General features: G+C 42.8%; 2 long non-coding RNA genes across 2 annotated transcripts in view; one reads left to right on the top strand and one right to left on the bottom strand.

Annotated features, from left to right (window-relative positions):
• LOC131478115 (uncharacterized) overlaps window positions 1–22,336 on the top strand; it is a 66,562-nt gene that overhangs the window by 11,416 nt on the left and 32,810 nt on the right. The gene's annotated exons all lie outside the window — the stretch shown is intronic.
• Window positions 166–19,933, bottom strand: LOC131478114 (uncharacterized). Its single transcript, XR_009244307.1, has 3 exons — window positions 19,642–19,933; window positions 3,752–3,922; window positions 166–825 (listed from the first exon to the last, which is right to left on the bottom strand). It is a non-coding gene; the product is annotated as an uncharacterized LOC131478114 (long non-coding RNA).

Genomic DNA, 22,336 nt, shown 5'->3' with positions numbered 1-22,336 from the left:
AAGTGGAGCAAAGCTTTGAAGGAATGTGTTCAGCTGCCACAGTGGAAAAGATGGAATCATAGTAGAAAGTCTAAAACATGTGGTTACAAATCATTAAATAGTTTACTGATGGCAATAACAAATCTATATGCACACATTAAAAATTCTGTGTTCAGAACTATTTTGAGGGCTGCACAAAATACCCAGAGGTTAAGAGCTGTGTTCCCTATCTTTGTGATCATTTAAATGTTACCAAGACTCTGGGGATGGAAACCAGGAGCTGGGAAATCACTCTGGTTTCAGTATATGTGACAAGGACCCAGTCACTTCACCGTCATTGCTGCTCCTGGAGTCTGCACTGGAGTAACTTACTGCTGGAATCACCAGTTGCAATTGAAGCCAAGCACTTCATCTTAACTGTTAAATCAGGCGCCTGGCCAAATGCTTTCCAAAGTCCTTCCGTATAAAGTGTTTTAAGTTTGAGCAAGTTACTGAATCTCTCTAGGTGCCTCAGTTTCCTCATTTGAAAGTGTAAAGCCATGCTGCTGTGGTGAGATTGAGATGGAAAGTGCTGAGAGCAGCATTTGGCAAGCTGGTCAGTTTGCTCGTGGTATCGCTGTTGTGGTCGTGGCTGTTTATCAAGGCCTCCTTTTCTCTCAGTGCCATCAATCACCCCTGGAGAGATTTTTCTGCAGCAGCAAAAGTGCACATCACCAGAGTGTTTCTGGCTGAAAATTCTCTCCAGCTCGTAGATTGCAGGTGTCTCTGTGGGAGGATTTAACACCTGAGCCTGTGGTTAATCCCTTCCAGCCTCCTGGGGCTTTTCATCCTGTATGATTCCTAGGCCTTTCAAGAAAAGAAGTGAAAACAGTCATTAAAGCATTAGCATTTGTATGGCAGGTCACCCGCTACACCCCTTGTAGAACAGGCTTGTTATCAGAAGCATTTTAGTGGTTTTAAGAGGGGAGCTTATTCCAAGTAATCTAAAGAGCTTTAACCCAGAGCCACCTTTCTCTTTTCCTTCCCCCTGGCAAACCTGTGGCTGAAGCTTGGCCTGAGTGCCTCCATCTCTGTCTCCTTGGATGTGTACAACACAGCATCAAAAAGAGGGCAGCTATACTGGCTGTCTGCATATTGCCATCCACAAACAGCAAAGAGAACAGGCCTTTCATTTTAAGATCTCAAAGCTACTTATATTTTATGTATATGATGTCTGCTGCCAGGTACTATTGTACTTAATTCATGGAAAGTATCTTTACTTGACCAGTATTGGAGTTTCACTTCTCCAATTGATGCAACAGTAATATGTTGGCTTGTGAAAACGTTAGCGCGTTGTTTCTGATTTTTAATAAATGTTGCAACGCTTACCAGTCATTGATGTGTGGAAGATTTGCTCTAGCCCCCATTCAGGGCAGCGCGTCTGGCCAAGCTGCTTGCATTGGAGTGACCTAATAGAAGGACATTCAGAGATGTCACTTGTACAGACTTCAGTGAGTGAAGACTTGAATTTGAATCTCATTGAGTATGATTCAGTTGCATTGTACATCCCTCATGCTCTATTGAAAGAAAGCAGTGGCAAAATTTCATTTTCCTATCATGCATTATTGACCAGTGTCAATAGGGCGTGCCATCTGCCCACAGATAAATGGACCTATCAGAGCAATTAGAGTCTGTTAATCCAGGCAGGTCACTTCACGGCACAGGCTTTTTGAAGATGAGTGTTCCCATATACAGTGGCAGCAGATGCCATGGGAGTTTCTTCTTAGATCCTGCACAGGTGGGTGTTACTCTCAACCTCTGGTGGAAGAGAGAAGCAAATTAACCTTTAGCAAATGCTTATCATGAATTAGATACATTAATCTTATCCATCTCATAGATGATTTCACAGGTTATAATGTTACCTGTGACCCCTTACTCTTTTTAAAGATACAAGTGGATACCAATCACATAAAGCTTAGATTACACCATAAGCAAAAGGACACGGAGACACTCTTCAGGACCTCGTCTGCTTTCTGCTCTTTCTGGTCAAATGGTCAGACCGTCGCGTTGATGTATGAATGAATACACATTTGGACATGTTGTGGGCTCCCTCTCTCTCCTCCATGTTGAAGATTTTAAAATTTTCATTTGAAAAGCAAAGATACAGAGAAGGAAATACAGAGAGATTTTCCATCCTCTGGCTCACTCGACCCATCTGAAGCCGGGAGCTCCTTCTGGGTCTCCCACAGCGTGCAGTGGCCCAAGCACATGTGCCATCTTCTACTGCTTTGCTAGATCATAAGCAGGAAGTGTGGATTGGAAGTGTAACAGCTGGGACTCAAACCAGCCACCCATATGGGATGTCAGCACTGCAGGTGGAGGCTTATGGGGCTAAGCCACAGCACTGGCCTTGGGCTGTCTCTGTTAATGACAGTAGCACTTCAAATCTAAAGTGGTGACTCTGTAGAAATAATTTACTGTCTTCCATATAACTCCTTGAGAGAACATTCTCAATTCTTAGCTATGTGTCTGAGGATCACAGTTCCTAAACTTCAGTCAAAATTAGGCTAATGTCTACTCACTGCTGGGCAGACAGTTCACTACAGAGAAGAATTGATGCAAGGAAGCATGTTTAGGGGTTGGCAATACTGGGGCGAAAGCAGATCTCTTCAATCTCTAAAGGGCTTATCCCAATTTGAAATCATCAGGAAGACTTAAAAGGAGAAAGGGAAGTTGGGAGAAGGGTTAGGGAAGCTGTGGGTGCAGTTGATTGATAATCAGGCAGGTTCCCAGGGTCAGTTCCAGTGATCCTTTGGATTGAGTGGAAATTCCTTTGGCATAAGCTTGGTGTTTACAGCTGGTCACTGTGAATTCTTGACCAGGCAGCGATGTCAATGAAAACTAGACTCATTTGTTACAAATTCCTTCTTTGTAGAAGTCTGCCTTTGTCATCCCCGGAATTCTGCTTATTTGAACAAATATTCAGATTAGTTCCCAGGTCAGCAGTTAGCTTTTGTTAATTAGAATTTGAAAAGGAAAGGAAGATGTATTCCTTTATCCTTACAGATCTATGGTTAGGCACAAGGTTTGGATGTCAAAAGGGATGGGCCGTCGCTCTGGCACTCTTGTCCAGGACAGACTCTGAGGACAGGTGTCCCCTGAGCATGGCCCCTATGTGCTGTATTCCTCACCCTCTGCTCACTGCTTGGGTGGGACAGTAAAGATAGCAATGCTAAGATGCTTTTATTTCTAATTTGTGTTCCATCGGGAGTTCCAGGAGAGGTGAGGCCTAGCAGTGATAGAATATGGGCAGAGAAGCCAGGGAAAGGTGAATGTCTACAACTTTGTAAGTGTGTCCAGGTTATTCATTGCATGTCTCTTAGGATAACTTATATTGTCGGGGAAGCTGGGATATAGGTCTTCAGTTAACGGATGGACTTCAGGGTAATAATAACCATTTGTTCCTCTTGGGATTATACTTGGATTATCATGTGGACTTGTGATTTGCTATTTTTAGTGGGCCCTGTTATCACCAAGCATGGTTAATAAGGACTCCTTAATAAACCTTAAATAAAAAGGATGGGTTACATTGATCTTGGTTATATTAGACCTTGAGGACATAATGGAGGCACCTCTTCCCACCTTGCAGACAAGTGGATTGGAGGAAATACACGACCTATATACCCCATACATATTTAATGCAGAAATAGCATAGTCATTTGTAGTATGCCCTTAATTTTGGTTTCTATTGCTTTATTTTTGCTTTTGCTCATAAGAATTATTGTTTAATAACCATAATAGTTGAGGCCTTAATTCCATGAACATCTTTTTTGGAATAGATGACATGCATTGTGGCTCAGGGATCCCAGGAACAGAGCGACAATGTGGCTTTTGAGGCTTGACCCAGACTGTTTCCTGTGGGTGAGCAGATGGCCTGTTCCACACAATGAGTCGCTAGAAAGAACTAATATGAGTTATTGTGGTTTACTTTGCATATCTAAGTACTTGAGGTTGTGCTTAATAATACACTTGATGCAAATATCCTATGAACACATTAGCTACTAATTATCTGTTTAGACTCAGATAAGTTCTGTTGGCTTTCCATTCCACAAACAGTTTTATCAGCCTATCCTCTCTGCTCGCTCCAAAACTGCTAATGCAGAGACAGTAAAGCTGATGGGGAACTATTAACACTCTTTCCTAATACCCTTTCTTAAGTGTCCCCTGGTAATGGACATATAGCATGGTGTGTGTGAGACTCAGGGAGTTTGCAGATATTGACTTGCATCTACTGTAAAGCTCAGAATAGATGCCTGCTCTAGAACAGAAAGTGTGATTGCCACGTTTTCTTATCTGCAAATAATGAAGTCAGGGTGCTAAAATAACAAAGAAGTGAAAACACGCATGTATAAACATGTGACTAGTTTCTGAATGGTCCTTATGGAAACAAAAGGATGAGTTAAGTCTTAAAGATGGTGAAAGTTTATATTAATAGTAATAATAATTTATTTATTTATTTTTCAGAAATCTATTTTTCATTGGAAAGTCAGATATTCAGAGATAAAGAGTGACAGAGAGGAAGATTTTTCCGTCCGTTGATTTTATCCCAAGTGGCCGCAATGGCCAGAACTGAGCCAGTCTGAAGCCGCGGGGACACAAACACACACCCATATGGGATCCTAGCATCTTGAAGGTGGAGAATTAGCCAGTTGAGCTATTGCAGCAGGCCCAATGTAGTTAATTATAAATAATCATTATTATTTTTATGGGCCCAGCACAGTAGCCAAGTGGCTAAAGTCCTCACCTTGCACACGCTGGGATCCTATATGGGCACTGGTTCAAATCCCAGCAGCCCCACTTCTCATCTAGCTCCCTGCTTGTGGCCTGGGAAAGCAGTCAAGGATGGCCCAAAGCCATGCATGGCACCCTGCATCTACATGGGAGACCTGGAGGAAGCTCCTGGCTCCTGACTTTGTATCAGCTCAGCTCTGGCCATTGTAGCCATTTTGGGAGTGAACCAACAAATCTTTCCTCCAGTAAAAACAAATAAGTCTTTTTAAAAATTAAATATAAAAACTGTATTAGCTTAGTGTTGTGATATTTTTAGTTTTTTAGAAGGGACAGCTCTTTTTTTAGATACATTTATTTATTTGAAAGGCAGAGTGACTGAGAGAGAGGGGGGAGAGAGAGATATGCCATGCGCTGTTTCGCTCCCCAAATGTTTGCATAGCTGAGCCTATGCCCGGCCAAAGCCAGAGGAGGAACTTAATCCATACCTTCCACCATGGGTAACAGATAACCAGCTATTTGGGGCATCGTCTGTTGTGTCCTAGGAGCATTATCAAGAAGCTGGGGCAGAAGTGGGGAACAACTGGGACTTAAATCAGGTGCTGTGGTGTGGGATGTGACATTCCAAATATGGACTTGACCCACTGTGCCATAATACCTGACTCCAGTGAACCTTTGTTTTTATAACCCCTGAGATAAGTCATAGGAGGAAACAATGAAACTTGGTCCGTGATGGACCAGATGACAGCTATACATCAAGTGGGTTTCACTGCATGGCAGGAACCTTGAGCTTAAGTAACCCAGCTCTTTATAGTGGCAATAAGCCTGCTGGACTGGGCAGTAAGTCTGCCAACTACTGTGTCTTTCTTTCTTTTTCTTACTTAGATATGTTTACTTTATGTGAAAGGCAGAGATAGAAAAGGAGGGACACACACACACGCCATGGGGGATTGTGGAAGAGAGAGAGAACCATTCTTGCAAATGGCCACAATAGCTGGAGCTGGTCCAAGCCGAAGCCAGGAGCTGGGAGCTCCATTCAGGTCTCCCACATGGGTACAGGGAGCCTAAACACTTAGGCTGTCTTTTGCTGTTTTCTCAGGCACATTAGTAACTGAACCTATGGAATAATGCAGGGAAGGGTAGGATCAAGATCTGAGTGGGCAGGGTAGAATCCAGGGCCTCCTGTAAGTGTGATCCACGAAACCAACACACCTGGGACAAAAGACAAAACATTCAGGCAGCCTGGGGTAAGGTAGCTGGATTCTTGCAGCTGTGGGACTACTGAATCAAGGACCAAAACAGACACTCATCCCTAAAGACTGAGGCAGGAAACATCCCAAGAATAGGGTCCAAGATTGGAGGTTGGTCCCCAAGACAAAAAAGGAGTGTGAGCACTCTGCAAGGATGCCACATATGAAGAGGCTCAGGTGAATCACCAGATATCTTACACTGGATGATCTGCCCTTCCTTCTTGCCTCACCCTGTGTCATGTGTTTCTGCTGCTGGGTCACTCACTATCTTCATTCATTCATGTGTCCTCACATGACAGAAGGTGTGAGGGAGCTTCCTGGGGTTTCTTTGAAAAAAAGGTTCTAATTCCGTTTACTTCCTAATCACCCTGCAAAGGTCCTACCTGCTAATATTGTCTAGGGGTGAGGGTTTCAGCATACAAACTTTGGCATAACATAGTCCATCTAAAGCAGTTTTGGTTAAGTTTTGTACTTTATTTCATTGCAGTGGGAGAGGGAGGTAATAATGAGCCCATAAGGATAAACCATATAAGCCAAGTACTGCAGGTAAAAGAATATATTGGACCAAGCAGAAGTCAGTCTGATTAAAATCAAGGAGAAGGGTGGGACAAAAGTGACTCTGAATACCAAATTGAAGCATACTAGCAAATATGGAGCAGATAAGAGACTTCGAGGCAGTGTAGACTGACGGGCAGAGCATCCGTGTTGGACTCTTATGGTACTGGGTTTGAGTATTTGATCTGCATATAAGGTGCACAGCTTTAGAACTTTCCTCTCCGTTTCTGATTGTCTTTTCTAGAAAGTTGTGGTTGTAATACCTGTCTCCTGGGACTGGTATAAAGATTATTGGTGATACAGAAACAACCTCTTAGCACAGCAATTGTATATTGTAAAAGCTTGTAAGGAGCAGCTATTAAATACTTATCCTTATGGGATGCTAACCCCAGAAGAGAACATGGGGCACATTTTACCCAACTATCTTGTTTTTTTTAGACATGAGAAACAAGGAAGCACAGAGTGGTAGGAAAAGTGACCTATTTGTCCAACCTGCTGGTGGAGTGCTGGTGTCTTACCCTGCAGCACTCGGGCATGTGCAGTGAGACGGTAATTAGTAGGTGATCGCTCTTGCAGTAGCCACAGGCTCTGGAGCCTCAGCCTGCCTGTTTGATTCTGGTATACCTCGTGGTGGGGACACATTTCTGTCTTAGCCGTAGCCTATCTAGATGTCAAGTGGTCAAGTGCTCCTTGTATGCAGCCAGCCTCCCAGCAGCCTCAGCACTTTCCTTCAGGCCCTCCAAGGCGCCTTATTCTTGTGACTTAGGGTTGCATTATCCAGCTTATTTCTTTGGGTCCCAGCTTAAGTGTTATTTTCTCAGGCTGGCTTCCCCCTGTTTCTCGCAAGGTGAAGTTGTCTGACTTGGGCTTCCATCACACCTGATGCCTCTCCCTCACTTTGTTCCTTGTACTGCTCCTGACATCATCCATGTCCATCTTTCCCATAAGTAGCAGTCCACTGGGTTGATCTGGTTCCATGGGATACCCTCAGAATCTGGCTGATAAGTAGACACTTGATGAATGTTGGTTATTAACTGAATAGGATTTATTAACTATAATAGTTGTCCTACACTTTTGGAATTGCTCATTGGGATGGAAAAAACAATGCACCAAAGATGGTAATATTATGAACTTTTTTTTTTAATTGGAAAGGCAGATATACAGAGAGAAGGGGATACAGAGAGAATGATCTTCCATCTGCTGACCCACTTCCCAAGTGGACACAATGGCTGGAGTTGAGCTGGTCCAAAACCAGGAGCCAAGAGCCTCGTCCAGGTCTTCCATGTGAGCATAGGGTCCCAAGGCTTTGGACCATCCTCTACTGCCCTCCCAGGCCACGAGCAGGGAGCTGGATGGAACAGCCAGGAAATGAACTGGTGCTCACATGGGATCCTGGCAGATGCAAGGATTTAGCCACTAGGGAATCACACTGGGGCAAGGATAGTTCTTGAGAAAGGCAGTTAGAAAAATGACTCTGAAAGTACATGTCTAAATAATATGTGCAGTCCTACTTGCATGCAAGCATCATCCATATTTTTTTCATTTTATCTTTCAGTATTACTTTCATTAGGAACCTACTTGGTCCAAAGACTAGCATGTGGAAACTGCTATCTTAAAAGTCATAGTTATTAATTAACTCTAGCAATTGCTATGGGTCCATATTGCTGAGGAAAGCAAACTTCGGAGCTCCAAAGGTCTCTGTGACAGATGTGTCAAGGATTGATCCAGCCTCAATTTCCTCTTGGCTCAACTGTTATCATAGACCCACTTTATTTTCTTGTGCTAATGAAAACCCCACCTTGTCTTGGTGATTTATTTAGCTCCTGGGAAAGGGCTCACAGTTGAGGAAGGAGACAGCAGCAGGTGGGCCGGAGCATCCCTGCAGGAAATGTCACTTAAACAACATGGAATGTGACCGCCTGCAGCAGCTGAACTCCCTACCCGGACTTTGCGTGGTTTTAAATCTATCTAGTGCTGTCTCAGAGTGATAACTGTGCGTTCCTGGGTGTAAGAAATGGGGCTTGGGAACAGCTTTTCATGCTTTCCCATGCCAAGCATTTCTAGTAACTGTACTTAAAGGGGTGCTTGCCTCTGTGGGCCTTCAGTTAAGGTGGGAGGGTTGAGGTATGGAGGAAGGTGGGTAGAAGAAATGTTTCAGTTTTTTTTTCTTTTCTTTTGTTTTCCTGTGTCTGCAAGGATGGAAGTGTAAACGGTCACTCCTTGCTGTCAAACTGCATCAGCACCTGGGGATGGGGGACGGTTCCTTGATGATGCCTTAGAGACTCTAAGGGAGAAGAACAGTGCTCTGAGGCTGTTACTTGAGTGGTTTTTTTAGTTCTGAGATGTTGCTGGTCTCATTGCATTGGGGTTGAGAAAATCTTCCCAAGTTCTCTTGGCTGATCAAGTTATCCCACCTTAGTGCATCTGCAGACCCAGAGTTTTGCTGCAGAGCTTGGTTGGAATTGTCCACGCTGCTCTGCTTTCCATCCTCTGGTGGGACATTTGATGTCCTCTGCTGGCCTAGGTGAGTGCCCACTGCCTCTCCTTTGATACTGCTTACCTCAGTGCCTTCCTTTCAGTTCCCAGCACTCTTGTTCACTAAAGTCGGAAACCCAAAAGCCATCCTGGATGACCCTCACCCCTTCCTCCCTTCTGTCATCCAACTAGGGCTGAGGAGCTTTTTGTTTCTGCCAAGGACTATGCACAGTTGAACACCCACTTGCTATGATACTGGGCCAGTCTCTTCCTGTAACCAGCCATTGATTACTAATGGTTTTGTGCTGTTACTGTATTTTTTTTTTTTACAAACACCCATTGTATTTAAATTTACACATAAGTTTGTGAGATGCTTCAGAGGGAAAAGGATCATGCCAGCCATTTTTGTATTCCAGGTTGAAGTGCAGTGTCAAGCATTAAATGCATACACAGTAGCTTGGCGTTGAATGAGTTGAAGGTGTAGGACAAGGACACACTTGAGTCCTTGCTTACCCCTGTTTTCACTGAGTGAGTTTTTCCTTCAGCAGAGGCAGTGAGAAACACACCCTATGAATTTCATTTTGATCTTGCTTACCTTTGCCTGGATATAGGTTATTTGGACAGTTGTCAGATACAAGCTATTAATCCCCACTAGAGAAGTGATGGACGAGAAAGAGGCTGGATGTCACCCCACTCAGTGCAAGAACATTGTAAAATTCTCTAGTTCACTCCCCAAGTGGCTACAAAGGCCAGAATGGAGCTGATCTAAAGCCAGGAGCCAGGAGCTTCTTCGGGGTCTCCCTCATGTGTACAGAGTCCCAAGGCTTTGGGCCATCCTCTACTGCTTTCCCAGGCCACAGGCAGGGAGATGGATGGGAAGTGGAGCAACCAGGACACGAACTGGCATCTGTAAGGGATCATAGTGCATGCAGAGTGAGGATTTAGCTTAGGATTTAGGCTATCACACCGAGGCACTGCCTGTGATCTTTTAGAGTATTTAGCTGTGTTATTCACTTTTCAGGAATGATTTACTATCCTGTCTGCCTCCACAGAGTCTCTCTTGTTTACTGGAGGAGCTGTGCGTGCACTGACATGTGCGTGCTTTGGTGGCAAAATTCCTTCTGAATTCTTGGATGGGTTGGTGTATTACAAACTGAAGCCAAAATCTATCCTTGTTCCCTTCTCCACCAAGATCTGCCTTCTGTTTTTTCTTTTTTGCCCTTTCATCTTTGCCTCTTTTTCTTTTTTTCCCCTTTCATCTTTGCCTCTTTTTGCAGTGTTTTTGTAGCATTCAGTCCTTGCTGATTCCATCCACTCACTGGTATATAGCTCAGAATATGTTTCACTATATTGAAGGGTACTTCTGCTCAGTAGGGCTTCTTTTGAGACCAGAATCTGCATCCAGAGTTGGCAAAGCCCTAGCGGAATGAAGTTGGGAGAAGAAAGGCCTTTCACATGATTTATGGGCTTGTGACTGACTCGTAGACATGAATGCGGAGACATTTAGATGAAAAGTAAAGAAAATCCCATGAAAGTTCACCAGATGGTTTTGTCTGTAAGACTTCAGGCTTTTGATGTCAGGCAGGAAAAATATGTGAATTCTTGACTGAATTTTGAAATTCGCATGAGATGCTTTAGGGAAATCTAGATAACAGCCATTATGAACTTCTTGGGTCAGTAAGTTGATTTAGATAGTGACCAAAATATTGCATGCCTGTTATGAGAAGTTCAAATAATGTAGAAATCTGTACAGAAGGAAACTTTGTCTTTTCATTTTATTTATAGAATAGAGATACAGAGACACGCAGAGAGGCCTTTTCATGCAGTGCTGGGGTCCTTCATAGCCAGACTACGCCAGACCAAAGCTAGGAGGTTAGAACTCAAACAGAGTCTCTCATGTGGGTGGCAGGGACTGCTTGAAGCCATCACCTGTTGTCTCCAAGAGGGCACATTGACAGGAACTTGGAATCTGAAACTGAGCCAGAACTCAAGGCACACGCTCTGATACGAGGTGCCAGTGGTGGCTGGCACCGTGCCCCAGTTTCCACTACCAAAGTAGAAATGTAAATCTTCTTTCACCCCTTTTGCTCCTCTTTTCAAATGTCACTCATTCCTTAGATGAATTTAAAGTTTTGTGATTTGGGACTTTTTTCCCCTGTATATTTACCAATACTTAACATTTTGTTATTTTTCTGTAAATGATTATGTTATATATTGCATTCTTTAATATTCTTTTTAAAAAAGGTTTGTTGTTGATTTAAATGGCGGAAGAACAGAAAGAGTGCTTGCTTCTATGCCTTTTTGCTTGTCCCTCCTCTGATAGCCAGGACTGTGCCAAACCAAAGCCAGGAGCCTAGTACTCCACCCAGGTCCTTCATGTGGGTAAGGGCACTCAAGTACTAGAGCCGTCACTCACTGTCTCTCTGGATGTATGTAAGCAGGAAACTGCATTGGAAGCAGAGAAGCTGGGACTCAAGCCTAGCAGTCTGATGTGGGGTAGAGTATGTGAAGTGGAAGCTTAACTGCTGTGCCACAAGGCCCATGGCCTGTGACAGTCATGTATTTCAGAAGCCAAGAGAAGGAGAGAGACTGAATATGGAGATTCTCCTATCTGCTGGTCTACAGCTCAGATCTCTCCAGCATTTCTGGCTGGGCCAAGCCAAACCCAGGAACCCAGAACTCCATGTGGGTCTCCAGTGTGAGAACTGTCACAGCTCCTCTCAGGTTAGCAGGAAGCTGAAAGTGAGGTTCACTTTTTCAGTGAATGATGGGCCATGGATATTCATTGTAACTGTTGGAAGGAGTTCTGAAGTTGGGTACTCTGCCATTTATTTATTTATCACATATTTCCCCATCTGTTCATTCCTGTATTTGTCTGTTTGCCTTATTTTTACACATTGTGAAGTGGCAGTCCTTGAGTTTTGGAGGCAAGATTTGCATTCCATTCTTAAGGTACAATTAGATGTATGGAATGTAACTGTTGCTCTAGGGAAGGTTGTCCCTTTTCTTCGCTTCATTTTCTTTCCTTTTTTTTTTTAAATTTTAAAACAAGCAATGATAGGCTAATACACACTTTTCCCCATTGTGTATTTCTGTGGATGAGCTGTGCTTTCAAAAGTTTTCTGAATCCAGGTGAGGTTACGTGTCATTCTTTTTGATCCACTATTTAAAAAAAAAATTCCATGTTGTCTGTTAATATTCTTTGAATTTGTACCTATTATCCTATTAATTTTAGGGGATTTCTTTCCCACAGTTTTGTTAGGAATATTTTCAAGCATGATTGAGAAGTTGGAAGAGTTAGTTGTACAGTAACCATCCATGTATCGGCCATTGGGAATCTATAATTAACATTAGGCTGTATTGACTTTATCACATATTTCCCCTTCCTCATTCCTTTGTTTATCTATTTACCTCATTTTTATACATTCTGAAGTGGCAGATGCTAGTACTAAACACTGAAGATGTTTGATTGTAGTCCTTGACTTTTTGAGTAAGATTTACATTCAACCAAGTGCACAATTCTTATGATACAATTAGATGTATGGAGATAAAGAGAAGTGATTTAGTTAAATGTTTTCTTCAAATTAGAGAGGTAAAATGGGCCTGGTGTTGTAATAGAGCAGGTCAAGCTACCCTGTGCAGTGCTGGCATTCTGTATGAGCACAGTTTGAGTCACAGCTGCTGTGCTTCCAAGCTAACTCCTTAATAATGCTCCAGAAAAAAAGAGGAAGATGGCTTATGTACTGGGTCCACTGGCACCTGCGTGGGAGACCTGATTGGAGTTCCAGTCTCCAGGCTTGCTGCTGTGTTGGGGGAATGAACCAAAGGATAGTAGGTCCTCTCTGTCTCTTCGACTCTGTCTGTAATTCTGCCTTTCAAATAAATAATAAAGTTTTAAAAAAACACATTCTAAATTTGATGTCTTGCACATACAGAGCTAGATAGTATGTAGACCCATCTACCAATAATCTTTATTTTAGAATGAATTTTATTTATTGAGTGTGGAATCACAGAAGGAGAGACACAGAGAGATCTACATCTGCTGATTTGCTCCCCAGATGCCACAGCAACTGGAACTGGGCCAGGCTGAGATCAGGAGCCAGGATTTTCTTCCTGATCTTCTACATGGGTGCAGGGGTCCAAGGACTTGGGCTGTTTTCCATTGCTTTCCCAGGAGCATCAGCAGGGAGTTGGATCAGAAGTGGAGCAATCAGAGCTCAAACTGGTACGCATATAGGATGCCATAGATACACACTGTTGACTTAACCTGATTTGCCTCAGCACTAGCCCCAGAAATATTTTTAAGTGGATTTTATAGAGTCTTCATTTTCCTTATGGAGACTTCTCTTATTGCTGGTATTATTTTTAAAATTTGATTTTTTTCAGTGCTTTGGTATGTTTATTTTCATCTAGTTGAAAGGCAGATAGTGAAGCAGAGTGAGCATGCAGGAGCATGCATGCACACGATGGAGGTTGATCTCCCACCCTCTGGTTCACTCTCCAAATGCCTGCAAAAGCCAGAGATGGGCCAGACATAGGCCAAGAGCCATCAGACTCCATGTAGAGCTCCCACATGGGTGACAGGACACTCAGCGCCTCCCATTATGTATCAGCAGGGAGCTAGATCAGACAGGGTAACTGACACTCCATTTGTTGGATGTGGATGTCTCAAGCATGGACCTAATGTGCTGGACCACAGTGCCTGCTTGTCTGTTCTTAATTTTAAAAGTACATATGAAATTCTATTTTTGTGTAGGAAGTGATAAAACTTTCTCAGTGGGAATCCAGTTTTTTCTGAGCCAGAAACTATAGAATTATCTGCTATAGTCTGACTGACACAGTTCTCTGAAATTCAGAGATAATTGGGAGAGTGAAGAGGAGAAACAGGCAGTGTGTGGAAGAGATAGGAGGAGACAGAGTGAGGCTTTTAGAGAGGATTCAAAAACTCCCACTACATTTTTTCACAACAATTGGATGAGATTATTTCTGGCATAAAACAGTAAAAATGCAAGATTAATCTTTAGCAGTGTCCCACCTACATGGTACTATTTTTTTTTTTAACTTAAATAGCATGGTAAAGTGACTCAGAGCTTGGGAATTGAATAAGAAATGGTCTGTATATTTTTAATTTTTTAAAAAAATTCTTTTCATTGAAAGACAGAGATATCTTCCATCATAGTTTATTCATGGATGTATGGATGGTCATACAGCCAGGGTTGTGCCAGGCTGAAGCTGGAGGCCAAGACGGGTTTCCCACTTGGGTGTCAGGAACCCACGTGCTTGAACTAATAATCTACTGCCTCCCAGGGTACACATTAGCAGGAAGCTGGTTGTGAAGTAGAACTGAGACTTGAATCTAGCTACTGCCCCATGGGTTACAGGCGTTTTAACTGTGGAGCCAAAATTTCTGAGAACAATCTGGAAAGCTTAAGGCTCAAGAATGTTAGTGTTGTTTAGGGAGACAGCTGGAGTGAATCAGAGAGAGAAGAGATTACTTGTAAATCTGTTAAAATAATATACGCAAAATAATTTTGTAAGTTGCATTGTGTAACACAAAAATTCTTCCCATTGTTGTCATATGAGGAAAGAAGGAAACGCCAGTTTTTTGGTTTTGTGGTAAACACATACAGGCATCAGGAGAACACTATGTAGGAATTCACGTATGTCATGCACAGTATCTATTCATTTGGGTATGTACCCAAGAAAATGAAAAAAAAATATAGCCATACAAACTTGTAAACAGTTGGCCACAGCAACTTTATTTGTAATAGCACCAAAACAAGAAGAGCCTATATGATCATCAACAAGTAGGTAAAACACTATGGTCAGCCTACACAGTAGAGTACTGTCCAATAAAAAGTAGTGAAGTGTGGATGAGCATTAGGCCTGTATCCTGTATTGCATTGGCTGGGTTCGGATCCTGATATGGCTCTAGACTCTATCTTCCTGCTAATACAAACCCTGGAAGGCAGTGACAGTTTATGTGATTGGGTTTCTGCCACCTACGTGGGAAACTTGGATTGAGTTCTGGGTTCATGGCTTGGGTCAGCCTCAGCCCTATCCCTAGCTGTTGTAGCAATTTGAGGAGAGAACCAATGAATGGGGGCTCTCTCTCCATCTCTTTCTTTCTCTGTGTCTTTCTGACTCTCAAAAGAAAAGTGACAAACTGTGATGTACCCAAGAACATGGTGAATTTTGAAATAATTACAGTAAGTGAAGGAAGCCAAACAATAAGATCATATGCATTGTAATTCTATTTATATGAAATTCTGGAAATGAGAACTATAGAGCAAAGGGAAACACTGGTTTCCCTTTGGCCTGGTTATATGGATGGTCATACATATCAGAAAATTTGAAATTGTACGACTTAAACTATGTGTTTTATTATTTATCAATTATACTTCAATAAATCTATTTAAAAAGATAATTTCAGAAAGTAGTTATTCACTTTGGAAAATTTGATCCTTTCTAAAATATTCAAAATAAAAAATTTGAAGCCAGCAAGATTTAAGACAGTATTCAGTCCACAGTTCGATTTTGAAAAATCCAGTTTATACCAAATATTTTCTGAATTAATAGTTTTCAAAGAATTTCTCTCAGAAATGAAGGAGTTTGGCTTCGTCATTAATGATATGAAAAGTTAGAAATTTAAAAGGTTTGTAAGTGCGACTATTTGCCACCAAACTCTTTGGATTAAAGAATTAGTTCTCCAAAGGGAAGTTATAAAGCCTCATAGTGAGTAAAATCCAGCTGTACAAAGACTTTAGCTAAGAACAGAGCTGTAAACTTACAAATGCTTTCATCTGAAGATACAAGCTTTTCCAAATACTAATGACCAAAATCACACACCGTGACTAGAGCAGAGGGTTGTGATCTTCTGTCCTTTTACAGATGGGGCTCAGACAGCCTGCTGGTCACCTGCTGAGGCAGCCGCTGACTCACAGGCCAGGCTGGAGAAGTCTGTCTCCTGGCCCTGCCCTATCTTACTCCAGCCAACAGCGAGCTCTCTGGCCTCCAACCAGACCAAGTAGAGGGAAGAAACCTCATGGTATAACCAGTTTGCTTTGGAGCTGAGATGTCATTGGAGGTCACACCAAGGATGGGAGCCAGAGGTCACGCACTAAATCGATCTCATTTCCTGTCTTCCCCCTCCCTGCTTGAATCCTTCATTGCTGTATTCTTTTTGTGACTGATAGTGTGCTGTTGAGGGCTGAATGATTTCTTGGTAACACAAAATCACTGACCTTTCCTGTTTTCAAAGAGCCATTGGCGTAAAGGAGAGATTCTTACTATTCCCTGGGAACTCTGGGAAACTCAGCCTTGCAGAATTGATTGTGTGATAGATTTGGAGACATATGGACCCAGAGAAGGAAACACTATTACATCTAAATCACCAAGCAAATGGAAGCAAATCTGCTGGAAAAGATTTACCTTGGAGTTGAGCAATGTCGTAGCCATCAAGATGTGTCGGGGGTCTCCTTTTTGTCTGGAGTAGACTCCTGGTTTTCTTAAATGAACTGAGTAGTGAGATTCTATCACCTGAAGTGGTCTGTTCCAGAGTAGCATGCAAATATTACAAGTTTCTATTGTAGCTCTCATGGCAATAATCCACTCATCTGGGATTATTCAGATATCAGGCACAGCCATCCAAGCCATAGCTGAGAAACCAGAAGAAGGCAGGAAGAGTTTTTTGGGTGGCCAGTATGAGCATCAAAAATTCACAAAATTATTCGGCCCCTCTTAAACACTATTTGCTTTTGTTTTGGCATAAACTGGTAAGTTTAATTCTGATCTTCAGGGAATTAAATGCAGTGTATTTGTGGCACTAGAGGAGACTTTAGAAACAGAAGCCAAGAAGCTTACAGCTTCATGTTGGTGGAGACGGGAGAATTATAAAAGCTCAAATAAGTGTGTCAACTAGGGTTGGTGTTTGGCACAGTGGTTAAGACACTGTTTTGGATGCTCACGTCTCATACTGGACAACCTGATTTGAGTCCCAACCTCTGCTTTTGATCCAGTCTTCTGCTAATGCATACCCTGGCAGGCTGCAGGTGATAGCTCAAATACTTGGGTCTCTGCCAGCCACGTGGAGGACCAGGATTGAATTCTTGGCTATTTTGGGAATTTGGGGAAGTGAGCCAGTGGATAGAAGATCTGTCTCTGTCTGCTTTTCAAATAAAATAAAATTAAAAACAAAAGAATGAGTGTGAGCGGGGATTTTGAACAAAAAAATAAGGATGCAAAACCGTAGCAATTTGAGGTAAAGGCCAGAAATTGTCCATAATTTTGAAGCTGAAGAGCTTATTATTTTTCTTCATCAAAATTCAATATTAAAGGTCATCATTTTTTCTTCTACAAATATATGTCAATAGCCTGAATATCCTAACATCCTAACAGGCAATGTGTATGACAAATGCAGTGCTAGTCTTATGAAGTAAGAGAAGTTGTACCAGTTGAATTCTACTTAGAGGAATAGAGAATAAGTCAATACATTTAGAAAAATGTCTGTGACGACAACAACAAATGTTCAAATGACTCGATTTTCAAAATTGTAAGCTCCCAGAATGTGGGAGAATCAATTATATAGGACAGCTCATTCCCCAGAAGATATCTTGAATGAGGCATTAATTATATTAGCGTGACATTGTTATTAGTTTTAAATTAAGAGTGGTATGCATATGCGTTACTGTCTGAAGACACAGAAGTCTGCCTTATCCTTTAATTATTGCCAGCTCCTGTGACATGATATATTTTAGCTCAATTACAGGAGCCCTCTCCTTGGGAGGAGCCTGGGCGCAGGCTTAGGAAGTCTGATGATTGGAGGCGACATGTTCCAGGGAGGGGAAAAGTGAAAACTCAGAGCAGGGGTGCAAGGAACCCTTAGTTTTCTTTTAATTTTTTGTAGCCAACTCTGGTTTTATCAGCTTCTTTTCCCACCCTCTCTGCTAGTCCCCCTTTCCGCTACATGAAAAGAAAGTCCAAAAGGAATAGATTTAATGGAATTAGAATGGAGGGTGGAGTTGCCTGAGGATGTATTGTGCATTTAAAATAAAACAAAGTGCCTGCTGATTACCAGAACAGGAAATTTCAGCCCAACTGGAAGGGCTGGTTGCTGGAAGAGGTGCCCTTCTGGAAAAGCAAGGGGAGGTGTGGTTGTGGGAGAGCTCCCCAAGGGACCACACCCCACTGTGGCCTGGCTGGGGAGTGAGTCAAATACAGCAGGGATGTCAAGGCCCTGAGATGCATGTAACCCAGCAGAGTGATCTGGTCGGAATGAGTCCGTACTCTGGCAGGGTCATCTCCATGTCACAGAACACTGGGTGCTCCCAGGCTGAAGGTGATTGGGTTGGACAGCTAGCTGGTCTAAAGCCAGGTTCAGGAGCAGAGCCTGTCCGCTGGGCCTCCTTGGCAGCTTCCTTGACCACAGCCTTTCTGAGTGCTTTGCTCATCCTTGGGCCCTTAGCAGAGACAAGTGCTCAGTAGGGTCAGTTAAATGGATGGGTAGGTGGACAGATGGACGAAGGAAGCTTTGTTTCTGTCCTTTAAGACTATAACTGTAAATGTTTTTCAGACGTCTTACCATTCTTGATCTAAAACAAATTTGTAGGAGTGAATGTTTGGTCTAGCAGTTAAGATGCTTTTTAGGATGCCTGGGTCCCACATTGGAATAGCTGGGATCAACGTCTGGCTCTGGTTCCTGACTCCAGCTTCCTGCTAGGGTACACCTCGGGATATGGCAGTGATGGCTTGAGTAATTGGGTCCTTGCCTTCCTCTCCTAGCCTAACCTCAGGCAAGGGCTGAGGTCAGATGAAGAACCTAGGTGTTTTCTGCTTTTGTGATTTCTGCCTTGCTTGCTTGGCTGGGAGCTGTGTGAACTCCAGGCCTGACAGTCTGAATGTGATACCTGGCAGGTCACTCCTCAGGAAGGAGGCCTCCGGTGTACTTGTTAGATAAGACCCACTGCCCTATAGCCCATCAGTTTGTACTTTTTGAAGGTTACTTGCTTCAAACCCACCCATAGAAGCCTGCCGATTTGTTCTTTTTGAAAGTTTACAGATAAACAGACCAATCATTACTGTGTAATTGTGTAGAATTGGCCTGAAATGTATAAAAGTCCTGTGCTGTTGAACCTCACCCTTTTTTTCCCTCTTCTTCTTTTGCCCCTTTCTGCTGCAGCTTCGGCTGTGGCTGCCCCAGCCCAACAGACTGGGAGCCTAGTCTGAATAAACCGCCTTTATGCCTTTGCATCAACTTATGACTCCTGATGATTTTCTGGGGATCGCAAAATCTGGGTACAACACAGGCATGTGGGGCTTAAACCAGCGATGGGAGCTCTTCTCTCCTCTTTGTGCCTCTCAATACATAAATAAAAACATTTTAAAAAGAGTTATATAAAGTCCATAAACACCCACATACACCCCCCCAAGTGCACACTTGCCCAGCCTTACCTTGAGTGTCTCATATAATCCAATGCTAAAATTTGGAGAAACTGGACCAGTTACCTCTATGTAATTATGACCTACCACTTCACAAAAATTCCCAGGGAATGAAAATAAATATTTACTTATTTTACCAGCAAGGCATTTGATGGTTTCCTCTTATTACTTTACTTACCCTTACTGATGAAGTATGCACTCAGAAGTTTATGTTTAGACAAGTTTTACCTGGAAGAGTTTGTAGTCTAATTATAATGAAGGTAAACAAAAGTGTTCTTCTCGTGGAAATAACCTCCTGGGGGTTGGGGTGGGGTGGGGGAGCTATGTTCCTGGATTCAGAATACTTTTCAAATATGGCATCCAGGAACCCCTGACTATTCTGGACATCTGTAGGGTTGTGAGATTCAATTCTGGGGGAAGGTATCGGGGCGCAGCCTCCTGAGAGACCCTGCCTGAGGGACCATGGGTAAATGCAGTCATCCTTGCCCCCTGCCCTGTATATGCACAGGGCTACCAAAAGTCATTCCCAGAGAATTGTCCACCCACTGTCACCAGTGTGTGACTACGGCCACATAAGGAGCTTGCAGCAGAGGGTAAAGCAATGATGTCACCAAGCATGCTCTAAGGTTCTGTTGACATTTTTAGAGCGAGACTTTCTGGATTGGAGGCTGGTTGGCGTTTAATGTAAAATGTCAGAGTATTTCAGGTGTTGCAAGGCAGGAGTTCTCCATCACGGACTGCTGCCGGGGAGTAGCGCTCCCACAGGCAGTGGCAGAAACCCTTGGGTGTGGCTGTGTTCTCTTGTAGCTTGTTGTTGTTTGTTTTATAAGAAATGGCACAGGTGAGAAGATGGGTGGGGGGAGTTATAATTCACTGACTAGTGCTGAAGATGGGTGGGGGGAATTATAATTCATTGACTAGTTTCATGAATACTTTGTGGTGCAAGCTCCTTGTCTTAGAAGACAGCCCTTGAATCCCAGTGAGCCAGATGACCCATGAAGGGCCATGCCCCAGGCAGGATCTCTGGGTCTGTCCACCTGTTGTTGGAGAGATCACCCATGAAAATGTTAGGGAGAATGCATTATTTCTCTGTGTATAGTCTTTGCAGAGTAAGCATCACCTCCAAGCTCTCCAGTGACCTCTCCTTCATGGCTTTGCCATCTTACCAAGTGTGTGGTTTCAAGTGGTAAATGCCCACCTCTTTTTCCTCTGTCTTCTCAGTCTTCCTTTCTATGACTGCCTACTGCCTTGGCTTCTCTCACTTTTATTTCTGTGTTCTGGTTAACGTAGTTTTTGGCCAGTGATATTAGCTTCCATCTTCTGCCATCCATAGTGCTGCTTCTAGGGGCCCGTGCACTTGGACCATCTTTTGCTGTTTTCCCAGGCACATTAGCAGGGAGCTGGATGGGAAGTAGAGCAGTCTTAAACCTGCACGGGTATGGGAGGTCAGTGTTGTGTAATGTGTTATGTCACAATGCTGGCCTCATGGACCTTGGTTCTTCAAGACGCCCCTGCTTTTATCTCTAAGACTCTAAGAGTTAAGTTTCCATGCCATGCATTTTCTTGTTGAGTGCTTCTCTCTCCCTTTCTATTCAGTTTCCATAGGAACTGACCTCTCTAGAGCTTTACCATGCCCTCCTCCTCAAGACAGTTCCAAGCTTACCTTACACATTGCCTGGAGAAGGCCCCTCTCCCCTCCCTGGTCAGGTCCCACTGTTAGAGGTTATCAAGAGTTGATTCACCATCCAGAAGTATTTTCCTTTTGTATGCTGTTGTGATTTCCAGTTTCACAGCCATACTTGGGCTGACAGAGGCAGATTTCGGATCACTGAAGTTTAAGAGCAGAGGATTTCTTAGCAGTGGGGTTGAGGATGGTATGTGCTGTCAATACCTAGTAATTTTCCAATCCCGGATTACCGAAAGCCAGTGTAATTAACTGAACAGTAAAGACTTCTGGTTCTACTAGTGACTCACCATTGATCATGGCATAAGACATTGTTCCTTGTTGCTGTTGGGGCCACAATAGGGACGCTGGACACCCCCCCCCCCCATTTTCAATCAATGGCACTTTTTCCAGTGACCCACACTGCTTTGGAAAGTGAATAGCTCATGTTTTGGTGTTCAAAGAAGGGCTTGAATGACAGCTTAAAAAGGCTGTGTTGGATTAGACACTGTCCCCTTAGTCCTAACTCAGGAGGCTCGTTGGAAATGCTAGAATAACTCAACTTTTCAAATACAACAAGCATTTAGTGAGTAACAATTGCTATTCTAGGCACTGTGCTGGGCCCAGAAGGTCCCTGATACGGTAAATTACTGCCCTGCAGAAGCTCACAGCTGAAGTCTACTGAAGAAGTCCTCATGGAATACCATGAATAGGAGCTGTCAGCGATTTCACTCAGTGTCAGTGTGGAAGCTGGAAGGACACATGGTCCAAAAAATGACCTCCTTAAAAATATTCCTTAAATCAACTCCAAGCAACTTCCTTTATTTTCCTTTGCATTCCTGCATAGAAATTCCCTTAATAGTTTTTAACAGGGTTAAATATATATATATATATTTTTGTTTTTTTAACTAGGAAATGGGAAATTTATATATATATTTTTTTACTAGGGAATGGGAAATTTAAAGAAAATGTCTTTTTCTTCTTCTTCTTTCTCTGTTTATTCAGCATTTGCTGTTTCAGTCCCTGCATGTTATGTGAGCATAGGATGCTGCAGGTTAGCTATCCCTATAAGAAAAGTATGTTGAATACGTACAGTTTTTTTTTTTTTGAAAGCATTGAAGAGAAATGCTTTAAGATTGCCTGGGAAAAAAATCTAAGAGGCATTTACTGAAGAGGTGTTGTTCATAGTGGCACAGGATCAAGAACTTTT

This window comes from Ochotona princeps, chromosome 27 (assembly GCF_030435755.1).
Source record: "Ochotona princeps isolate mOchPri1 chromosome 27, mOchPri1.hap1, whole genome shotgun sequence".
Classification (NCBI taxonomy): Eukaryota; Metazoa; Chordata; class Mammalia; order Lagomorpha; family Ochotonidae; genus Ochotona; species Ochotona princeps.
The sequence above is the reverse complement of the archived record's forward strand: the minus strand, read 5'-3'. Positions and strand labels throughout refer to the sequence as shown.